We start from the raw sequence: 12,159 nt of genomic DNA, 5'->3' as shown, positions 1-12,159 counted from the left end.
CACAGGTAGCTCAACAATACGTCTATATTTCTCATAAGTTTCTTAAAATTTCCTAGAGGAGATCTGTAGACTGATACAATTATTAGAGAAGTATTCTTGAGTAGCAGCTCACAAGCATATGCTTCTAGGTTCTGATGGACACAAAAACTATTTGTTTCAGAGGACACTATTTGCTTGTAGAATTCTATGTGCTTCGCTGATCTACAGTAGATCGTGGCTTTGCTCTTTCTGTCGGCCACCAGGAGGTGGGTGTTACCCAGACAAGAGGGCGTCTTGCTGCAGTGTGAGAGCCACAGAGCAGGGCCGCGGACGGCGGCGTTCTGTGCGGATGGGGGTGCTACGCGGTCGATGTGGTTGGCAATCGACTGCCGTTACGGGAACGAGCCGATCGCCTGCGGACCCGCGGGCTCCATTTCCCAAATTGCCACTTTCACTCTGCCACTCTAGTTTGCTCCTTGATGGTCTCACACTCGTGTTCCACAGTAACGAGACGCGTTTGTCAGCAGCCTCAGTTCCCAGTTTTTAATCACGTGCTGTGCGTCTACTATTGCCGCCGTTCCTTTCCGTTTCCTTAGTTATCTGATTGGTTTAATGCGGCCTATCACAAATTCCTCTTCTCTGGCTACGTCATCATCTCATAGGACCACTTTCACTCAACAGTTATTTGTGGGATATATTGAAATCTCTGTTTTCTACTACATACTTTACCCTCTGCAGCTCAAGTAGCATGGAAGTTATCCTTTGTCGTCCAAACAAGACCGTAGTTTTGGTATACTACATAAATGACGTAGTAAATTGCAGGGTAACCGCTAGTATTGACAGCATTGGTAGGGAAAGAAACATAAATGAATGTGTAAGAGATAAATTGGGAGCTGACTACTTCTCTTTGTTTTTTGTTTATTTGGTTGTTTGTTTTGCACATAATTAGACCCGCCCATCAGTCAGTATTAGCCCAATGTATATTTTATATCCTTATAGTATGTTTATAAGTAATAAAAATTTGATGATGGCGTAACTTCTGCGCTTTTATGTAAAGAAAGCAGTTACTTTTGATGGAAGTACATGCTCAGACATTATATATATATATATATATATATATATATATATATATATATATATATATATATATATATATATATATATATATATATATGGCTCTGAGCACTAAGGGAATGAACATCTGAGGTCATCAGTCCCCTAGAACTTAGACTTACTTACACCTAACTAATCTAAGGACATCACACACATCCATGCCCGAGGCAGGATTCGAGCCTGCGACCATAGTGGTCGCGCGGTTCCAGACTGAAGCGCCTTGAATCGCTCGGCCACACCGGTCAGCTTTCTAGCGCTATGTGATATATGTGTGTTGATTTATTTATTTTTACTACGACATCCCTCTTTTCCGCGTTACGAATCAACAGTTTTCGAATAAAACCTGAACTAAACTTGACAAATTCAATTTTGCTACAAACACTGTTACGTAACAGACACGAGGATAACCAAGTACAACAAAAATGTTTCGTGGCTTACATGGCCCTTTGTATATCATCACTCAGTTTCCGGACAATTACCATTTCCAGTTTTTCTTGGAATTAAGTGAGACACTGATTGCACGGGTAAAAAGAGCGATCGCTATAAGGTAGCGCCAGATAGGTATGGAACACACATAACGTACAGTAACGGGTACGGCCTTAAAAGACCGTAGCTACTAGTAAGACTACCGTAGTTTATGCTTACTAATGAAAGTCTATGGTAGCCTATGGTAGTTTTACAACTCTAATAGAAGCACGCATTAAACGCTTGTCTCCTTTTCCGGTTTTCCAACAGTCCACTTCTTCTACTAATAAATGATGTGCTGGTGACTATAGAAACACTAGCGAGCCAGCTGGCGCAGTGGCTACCACGTTTCACTCGTGTTCAGGAGGACGACTGTTCAGATCCCCGTCCAGCCGACCAGACTAAGGTTTTCCGTGATTTCCCTAAATCGCTCCAGAAAAATACCGGGATAGTTCCTTTGATCGGGCATCGCCGTTTTCCTTCCCCATTCTTTTGTAATCCGAGCTTGTGCTCCATCTCCAATCAGTACACTGTCGACGGGACGTTAAACTCTAATTTTCCATCTTTTATTTATTTATTTATTTTGAGTCAGCAGTCTTCCGGCTGGTTCGATGCGGCCAGCCGCGAATTCCTCTCCTGTCCTGTCCCAATCTTTTCATCTCAAAGTAGCAACTGCAACCTACGTTCTCAATAAGTCGCTGGTTGTATTCCAATCTCTGTCTTCCTCTACAGGTTTTTACCCTCTGCAGGTCATTCTAGTACCACAAAACTGATGTCTTAATAGATGTCCTATCATTCTCTCTCTTGTTCTTGTCAATGTTTTCGATATATTCCTTTCGTCACCGATTCTGCAGAGAACCACCTCTTTCCTTACCTTACTAGCCCACCTAATATTCAACATTCTTCTGTAGCACTATACCTCAAATGCTTCGATTCTCTTCTGTTTCGGTTTTCCCACAGTCGATGTTTCACTATCATACAATGCTGTGCTCCAAACGAAAGGCATTTGCCTGTGATAGCTATATCTTTATCTTTTTCTTTTTTGTTGTTAAAATCCACAATGACTACTGTTTACTCCCTATCTGGAAGGGCTATCGGCACGAGCTGTTGGAGAAAAATTCTGGAAAATTTGTGGTAAGGACTATGGGACCAAACTGCTGAGGTCATCGGTCCCTAAGCTTACGCACTACTTAATCCAACTTTAACTTACGCTAAGGACAACACACACACCCATGCCAGAGAGAGGACTCGAATCTTCGCCGGGGGTAGCCGCACGAACCGTGACAAGACGCCCACACCGCACTGCTACAACGCGCGGCAGCTGTTGAACAGACATGTCTTAAAGCGCATGTTCTGGCCATTTTAGGACGAGTGGTTACGCACACGAAAGTAGTCATGCACTCTAAATAAATACCAATAAAAATGGAGTGTTGCAGTATGTGTGCATATAAACTGAAGTCGCCCTTTCGCGTTCTTCTGTATGCGCAGGCTAATCTCAGGAGCTGCTGTAGGGATTTTGCTCCGGTTTTCACTAATAGATACACTGATTCATGAGGAAGGTTTTTGTATATGATTTTTGAACATTTTGTACAAATTGTCTGAATTATAATGGATTAAATTCCAGTTGCGAAAGCATCGCTGTTGCCACCTAGCGAGCAGCTGCCATAATTCGAGAGAGAAGGAGTTACTGGGGAGAGCAGAAAACGTAACACAAATTGCATCTCTTTTGGTGTTTAGCGGTAAAGTGTCCAGTTAGAAACCGAAAGGTGGACTATCAATCCCATCTGGCTCACTTATTTTCACTCTGCCTTTTAACCTAGCGTTCACCTCTCAGTCACGTGGAGATTCACCTGAAACGAAGTGTGTCTCAAATTCCACGTTACACTGTAGCTCCTTTTTTCTCAGTTGGATAAGTGGTTAGGGACGTGAAACTCGCGTAAGATGACACCCAATGTATTGCAATCATTTCAGAACAACTGCCTAGCGAAAATAACAAGCGAATCCAAAACCTGTGGTTTTCAATTCTTTATGCACAAAGTAAAACGCAGCGTGGGATGCAGCTTTGCTTAGTTTGTACTCGTATAAAGGAAGTTTTACAACAGAGCATCATATGACTCAACGTTCAGCTTTCTGCTGTCCTCGAGTCAAACAAAGATGTGAACATGATTCTTTGTATTTTACGGCGAAAGATATTTGGAAGCTTTGAAATTATGGACAAGACTTTCAAACGAATATTTATTGGTGACACATTTCGAAATATGGCAATTACCTGATACAGCCAAATTCTGCTTCCCTCACATTAGCAGTTGCATTTCTCACTCTTAAGTCACTGCAGATCTCACTGCAGATCCTGAGGACAACAGACAGTGGATTACTCAGCTTTCGAGTATTCCAAAGAAAATTACTAATAACAAAAAAATAACAAAATCATCATGTGATGTGGGACTTATAATTTGAAATAATCAAATATATCAGTTGGGTGCATAAGTTGGTAGCGTTTTTGTTTTGCATGTTGGTATTCATGTTGCTATGGGCTTATTTACTGACTGTCATTTTTTATTTGTAGTTCACTGTTCCTATCTGAGTTTACATATTGACATTTGTCATTTGGAGATAGTGAGTGGAGCTATAGACGCTAGAAAATGAAGTGACAAGCGAAGAAATCCGAACATTTCCGACATATTCTCCTGTCTGAGTTAAGTAGAGGGTCACAGCAACGGAGACAGCTAGAAGCATTTGCACTGTGTTTGAGGATAATGCCACTGGACAGAGCACGGCAAGAAAATGGTTTTATCGTTTTAAGGAGGATCTTTTTGACTGTAGTAACTTTCCAGATTCAGGAAAACTTTCGGGGTTTCGTAAAGAAAGTTTAAGCGCATAAATCCACAATAATCGACGTCTGTATGCTCGAGAATTATCAAATGTGATTAACTGTGATCATCCCACAATGATCATCCCACAACCGTGCTGCATTTGTATGCTACAGGGAAGGCTCAAAAATCGGGTGTACTGCACGCTGTAAGCCAAAATCACACAAATCAGCGGGTGGTCATATGCGCCATCTCTGTATTCTCGTCATTAGTTGGCTCGTGAACAATACCGAGTATTCCTATCCTGTATCATTACTAATGTCCGCCACCGGTAGCTGAGAGGACAGCGCAACGGAATGTCAATCCTCAGGGCCCGGGTTCGATTCCCGGGTGGGTCGGAGATTTTCTCCGCTCAGGGACTGGGTGTTGTGTTGTCCTGATCATCATCATTTCTTCCCCATCGACGCACAAGTCGCCGAAGTGGCGTCAAATCGAAAGACTTGCACCAGGCGAACGGTCTACCCGATATATATATATCGTTACTAATGAGGATAATTGGTGTCTTTATGCTAATACAAGGAATATAAAGGAGTGGCTGAGCCCGAACAAAGCAGCAGCTCCCCGTACAAAGACCTGCACGCATCCGCATCATTTATTGTCAACAACTGAGGCGTTTTACAGGCGCAATATAAGTAAAACGATCGGGAGGACTGCGTGAACCGATGCCACTTCACGATAACACCCGCCCGCATTCTGTCAACTGACAAAATGCACTGTACAGGAGTAGGATTGGGAAGTCATTCCGCACCCGCCTTCTTCACCTGATCTTGCGCCCTCCCACTTTCCCCTTTTCCGCTCTCTGTCGAACATCCTTCAAGGAACTTCCTTTCCGGATGAAAATGCCCCCTGAGCATCGCTCGACGAGTTCTTCGCCTCAAAAACACGTGATTTCTATAGTCGTGGAAAGTTACCTCAGCGTTGGCAGAATATAGTAAATACTGAAGGAGAACATATTATGGATGACTTAAGTCTGTTATGTGCATCTGCTGTGTTTATTAAAGTTATGGAAAACGCTAAGAACTTACGCACCGAACCAATATTTAATCAGTAGATGACTCCATTCGTTTTAGAACAGACGCGTAACGAAAAAACATGTGAATCCAAAATATGTGATGTTTTATTCTTTACGCTTCAAGTAAAACATTTTCCAAAAAAAATGCTTCATTAACTTCCTTCTTTTACATGCAGTACGTTCTTTTAGCAGCGCACGAGGTGACTCAACTTTTATTTTTCTGCTTTCCTTGAATGAAATCTAGATGTCGACACGATTCTTTGCGTGGCACGTTGAAAACTTTTGCCATAAAGTGCACTCGACAAATAATTGCACAATGAGTCTCAATAATATATAACAGTATGTACTAAGCTTCAGAGGAGGAATGCTGTAACACGAGCAATGCATGTACACCATACGTGACCTTTTTTCTTTCGTTTGTACCACCTCAGCCAGCTTCCAATACATGTTGAATCACAGGCACACACACACACACACACAAACACAGATATACAAACGCACAGACTCATGATTCACATACCATGTTTACAATGGTTGTAAACATTGCTTGCATTACGATGTGCTCCCATAACTGGCATGAGATGTCACTCCAAACGCTAATTCTATATGGAACACATTATATTCATGCCTCCAGACAACTTTCCTGCTGTGCGCTGCTTACATCGCGTTAAGTTATACGAAAATAAAGATTTTCACTTATTCAACTACGTTCTCCGAATAAATGTTTTCGAGTCCCGTAAGAAAAGTGCGCTACGCCGGTAAGGTCGTCTGGATCGTAGATACGTCATGCTACCCGTGAGAAGCCGGGCCGGTTCGCTAGTAATTATGTAAAGGCCCATAAATTTTACTATTTTAGTTGGGAGAATACGTGATGCACTTGTACTGCTAGTAATTGAAGCCACTCAGTGCAGCGTCGCTTCTTTATAAGTCTTCTCACATACAAGTAACATAAAACACACTTATACACACGCTACCCCAGAACAAATATAAATATTACAGTTGTAAGACAACCGCAGGTCAGGATTTCGAAAGCTCAAGAATACGGATAGTACCTTGCATCATATACTGGGTGTCTCTCCTAAGAGTAGTGAGGCGGATTTTCTCTGGCAGCTGTTTGTGTTTTCGTTTTTGCAATGTGTAGCTGTAATCTGTCCTTACTGACGTGACGTCTTTCATGCGAAGCCCAATGCCAACAGAAATCGTCGGTTTGTTTCCCATTACAAACAAAATTATTTTCAAATGTAAAGTTTACGTGCCCATTCCATAGAGTGCTCCAAAATTAGCCTAGTTTGATATTCCTTTTATCTGTATGTATTAACAGGGACAGTAAAACACGAAGAATAAACAGCAGTTCACCAGCGTCTCAGTAGTGTTGCTTGCTTGGTGGTAGCAGTCAGCGCCGGCCAGGGCAGTGCTGTCACTGATGGAGTACCTGTTATTATTCGTGTTTTATTCTCCCTGCACGTTAGCTACACTGTAAGAGGCTCTCTAGTAAATTACTTAGGTCTTTCCCCTCCTGGTTACGTCGAGTGTTAGGAGAGGCAACTCAGTCACCACAGGAAGCTACGCCTCCTCCTGTAGCGATGCTGTTTGTATCGTTGACAACCTCATCGATGGCTTTGGTATCGTTGGATCTGTCTCCTACGGAGTTGGCCGTACTCAACAGTGGAGTAACACAAACAAAATGCAGAAGCCTTCACAGCGTCTTGTTGTGTTGCAAAAGCTGTTCCCGTAAACTTACGCGCAGTATTATTTCTTGCAAACCCCTTTTACTTGCTCAAAAGAGAAAGGGTTTTGGGATTGCGCAAAATTAACAATGTCATTGAGAAGTTTACCTTGTAGTGAGTGGGCCAAAAACTACAATAATTAAATTAGAGCACTTACTTTCAAATAAGGAGCCTAACATAAACATGGAAATGGTGTATTTGAATCAAGCCGACAGCGATTATCTCGAAAGAGGGAGGCTTTGAAGTATGTGTGTGGACAGAATTTTCTTCTCTTCTTGGTCCCAGGAACAAATCTTTAAAATGTATACCATTATATTGAACTTGCAAACATAAAAAGGAAGAGAAAATTCACTGTGGTAGAGAACGAGCGAAGGTAAGTGAATCAAGAAGATCATCAATAGAGTACCTGTAACAAGTGCTCCGTTACCTCCGAGTGCGGTTTATGCTATCATTTTAATTGACAGCACAATCCCCTAGAGGAAATGCGTGCCTGCGTTAACGAACGATCGGAATGAGATTATCGATTTGCGGAATACACGAAGTGAAACGATTTCGCGTACGGTATGTCAGCTGTGACAGGCGTATTCACGGGTAAACGAATGAAAACCACGCTGTGTCGGTTGATTGCAGATTGGAAAAGCGATTCCTGCAGTACATTGAAGACACTAATGTAAATGTCGTGTGACTAGGACCTCCCGTCGGGTATACTGTTCGCTGGGTGCAAGTCTTTCAGTTTGACGCCACTTCGGCGACTTGCACGCAAATTGGGATGAAATGATGATAATTAGGACAACACAACACCAAGTCCCTGAGAGGAGAAAATCTCAGACCCACTCGGGAATCGAACCCGGGCCCTTAGTATTGACATTCTGTCGTGCTGACCACTCACCTACCGGGGGCAGACAAGACACTAATGAAGAATAGTCTTTCACCTGAGGTTTATAGGGATATGTTAGAGCACTGGTGAAGAATTGTAAAATAACGTTTGACACAGACGAGTGACACACAAACCATTCAAATGTTCAAATGTGTGTGAAATCTTATGGGACTTAACTGCTAACGTCATCATTCCCTAACCTTACACACTACTTAACCTAAATTATCCTAAGGACAAACACACACAAAATGGCTCTGAGCACTATGCGACTTAACTTCTGAGGTCATAAGTCGCCTAGAACTTAGAACTAATTAAACCTAACTAACCTAAGGACATCACACACATCCATGCCCGAGGCAGGATTCGAACCTGCGACCGTAGCGGTCGCTCGGCTCCAGACTGTAGCGCCTAGAGCCACACGACAAACACACACACCCATGCCAACAACGTTTCTGAGGTGCGCTGCGGTACCCATCATTATTTACAATTCGAACCTCCGCCGGGACCAGACAAACCTTAGTGAAATCCATACAAATTATATGTGTCATTATTATAGGATATTTGTGAATTTTTGTAGGAAATATTGCGCGATGTAGTACCTGCAAATAGCGTTCTGCTGATGTTGTTTCCTTTCCTGCAAGAATGGATCCTTTGGTTTCATTTCTCTTCTCTCTTTTTCTGGAAGAGAGGAACGGTAATATATTTCGTGTTATCTACGAGGGTTATTCGGGAAGTAAGGAACGATCGGCCGCGAAATGGAAACCACAGTGAAAATCCGATGAAGCTTTGCACAGGTGCGTTGCGCAGTGTCTCTGGTATGCCCGTCGATCGCGTTACGTCGTTCTTTTTAGTTCTGAGCACACAGGGAGCACATAAGTTGAAACATCCCCTTTGAACAATTATACATGACTGTGCTTAAACTGACACACAATATTTTTAGCGCAACGCAATCTGACTTTAAAAAAATCCCTACGAAAGAATGGCCCTGACTAACATTAACCTATGCGTTTCACAAATCGCTTACCTCACAAAAATCTTGGTTACTCGAACTACTGCAATACAGCAGGTGCCACTACTGCCAGCTAAATAAAAGATTCAAACTATGGAAGGCACTAACTACTGATAGGGATAGTTAGCAAATGAAAGATATTAATAGAGAACAAACAATGTATTTACCTTAACATCATCAAAAGTCATAATATATATAGGAGTTCATAACATCCATTTTTTACAAATATCAAAACTCCGCCATTTCTCTCTCCACATCCACCACTGCTGGCGGCTCACCTCCAACTGCGCAACGCTACGCGCTGTTCACATCCAGCTGCCGCTGCCCAACACTACAATGGCAGACAACAATGCAAACTAGCCACAGACTGCACACAGCACAGCCAGTGATTTTCATACAGAGCGCTACGTGGCGTTACCAATAAGAAAACCTAAACAGCCTACTTACAAAGTATACCTAGAACAACACTATCTTCCGCCAAGTACGAGGGCCTGCTGAGAAATTTCGCCTGAAGCTATGCAGCCAACATTACATAACTGTCGTGCGTTTTCTTCTTCAAGACAATTCTCAGCCTCATTCTGCAGGAGCAATTAAGATGCTCCTGCATCGTTTTCAGTTGGAAATGTTTGATTACCTTCACTACAGCGCGTAATTGTCTCCCTCTGAATTTCATCTCTGCTCACATGAACCGCTGGCTATGAAGACAACATTTTGCGTTTTGGCACAGACAACGAGCTGTAGGCGAGCGTAGAGAATTGGCGGAAAGCAGTGGCGGCTACCTTCTATAACGAGGGTATTGGAAAGCTGGTACAAAGCTACGACGAACGTCTAAGTCGTATCGGCGACTATGGAGATAAGTAGCTGGAAGTTGTAGCTAACTGTTGCAAATAAAAGTTTTGATTTTCACTGTGGTTTCCATTTCGCGAGCTATCGTTCCTTACTTTCCGAACAGCCTTCGTATAATGCCAACAACGTTTCTGAGGTGCGGTGCGGTACCCATCATTATTTACAATGTCGTATTTTGATTTTTAGTGTTTGAATTTATTTACCTTAGCGAATTACGACCATAAGGTTTTCTACAACATTTTACCTGACATTCATCATATTTTAACATTACATTCATTACGACATATTTTTACAATCGCCTGTGTTCAACGTCAACGTTCAATAATCGCTCGCAGACAGCAGATGGTAGCACTAACAGTGAAGGGTATATAAAGAGGGGTTGTAAACCGTGACGGGGAGACGCGGAAAACGGTGTACTCGTGGTCGTAATGCAGAAACGGAGCGTTTAATCTCACGTCCAAAAGGATATGATCATTGGGTGGAAGCATTTCCGAAATGGCTAAGTTTGTAAACCGTTCGTGTACCGCCATGTTTAAAGTATACCGTGCATAGCAAAATGATAGCATCCAAAACCGGAGCCCAGACGATGGTGGTGCTCCACGGGCCGCAGATGACCGGGCTGTAGAGATGTGTACGGGTGAACAGACGTTCAACTGTTGAGCAGCTGACCGCCCAGATGAACCAAGAGCTATCAACAACATCTCCTCGACGATAGTTCAGTGAACGTTGGTGCATATGGGCCTCTGCAGCAGGCGCTTGGTTCATGCACCCATGCTGAATGCTGTTCATTGGCGACGAAAGTTGGAATTTTCATGCCAGTACCTCAACTGGACGTTCAGCGAATGGCGTCAGGTGGCCTTTTCAGATGAATCACGTTTTATGCTCCATAGGACTGGTGGCCGTTGGCATGCACGGCGTGAAACGTCTGAAAGAAAACACCCTACAACCAGGAGGGAGCATTATGGTTTTGGGAATGTTTTCGTGGCATTCACTGGGTGATCTCGTCGTCCTGGAAGACGCAATAGGTCAACCAACACAAGTATTTGTCTAGGGGACCATCATGATGATTTGGTTTGTGGGGCGCTCAACGGTGTGGTTATCAGTGCCAGTAGAAATTCCCAATCGTGTCACTGTCCAGTCTCGCCAAATCCTGAATGATCATGAAATGAACAAACACTCAGTCTCCGAGCTAAGGCCGGCCGGAGTGGCCGTGCGGTTCTAGGCGCAGCCGTCTGAAACCGAGCGACTGCTACGGTCGCAGGTTCGAATCCTGCCTCGGGTATGGATGTGTGTGATGTCCATAGGTTAGTTAGGTTTAATTAGTTCTGAGTTCTAGGCGACTGATGACCTCAGAAGTTAAGTCGCATAGTGCTCAGAGCCATTTTTGAACCGAGCTAGGGGACCATGTCCACCCCTCCACGCAGTTTGTTTTTCCTCAGCACGATAGCATCTACTAACAAGACGATGCAACGTGTCACAGTTTGCAGTGTACGTGCGTGATTCGGAGAACACCAGTATGCGTTTATCGTACTCTCCTTGCCACCAAACTCCCCGGATTAAAACCCAGTCGATAATCTGTCGCCGGCCGGTGTGGCCGAGCTGTTATAGGCGCTTCCGTCTGGAACCGCGAGACCACTACGGTCGCAGGTTCGAATCCTGCCTCGGGCGTGGATGTGTGTGATGTCCTTAGGTTAGTTAGGTTTAAGGAGTTCTAAGTTCTAAGGAACTGATGACCTCAGATGTTAAGTCCCCTAGTGCTCAAAGCCATTTGAACCTTTTTTTTTTTTTTTTTTTTTTAAATCTGTCGTACCTTCTCGATCGCTGTCCGCACGATCGATCCTAAGTCGAAAATGTTTGTGAATTCCTAAGGGACGAAACTGCTGAAGTCATCGGTCCCTAGACTTACACACAATTTAAACTGACTTACATTAATAACACACACATACACACACAACCACACACACACACACAAATGTCCGGGGGAGGACTCGAACCTCCGGCGGGAGGGGCTGTGCAATCCGTGACATGGTGCCTCAAACCGCGCGGCGATCCTCTGCCGAGAAACGTAGCACAGCTGACCACGGCACTTTAGTGAGGATGGCTCCACATCACTGTCGGTACCTTCCAGAACCTCGCTGACACTCTTCCTCCACCTCCGGGCTGCAAAAGCTGGTTGTCTATACCACATTAATGTGGCTGGGCAGTGTGTTTCTAGTATGGAATCTAATACTTAGAAACAAAAACAACGAAACTAGTAAAAA

Source organism: Schistocerca serialis, chromosome 1, assembly GCF_023864345.2.
Source record: "Schistocerca serialis cubense isolate TAMUIC-IGC-003099 chromosome 1, iqSchSeri2.2, whole genome shotgun sequence".
NCBI lineage: Eukaryota > Metazoa > Arthropoda > Insecta > Orthoptera > Acrididae > Schistocerca > Schistocerca serialis.
Note: the sequence above shows the minus strand (reverse complement) of the source record.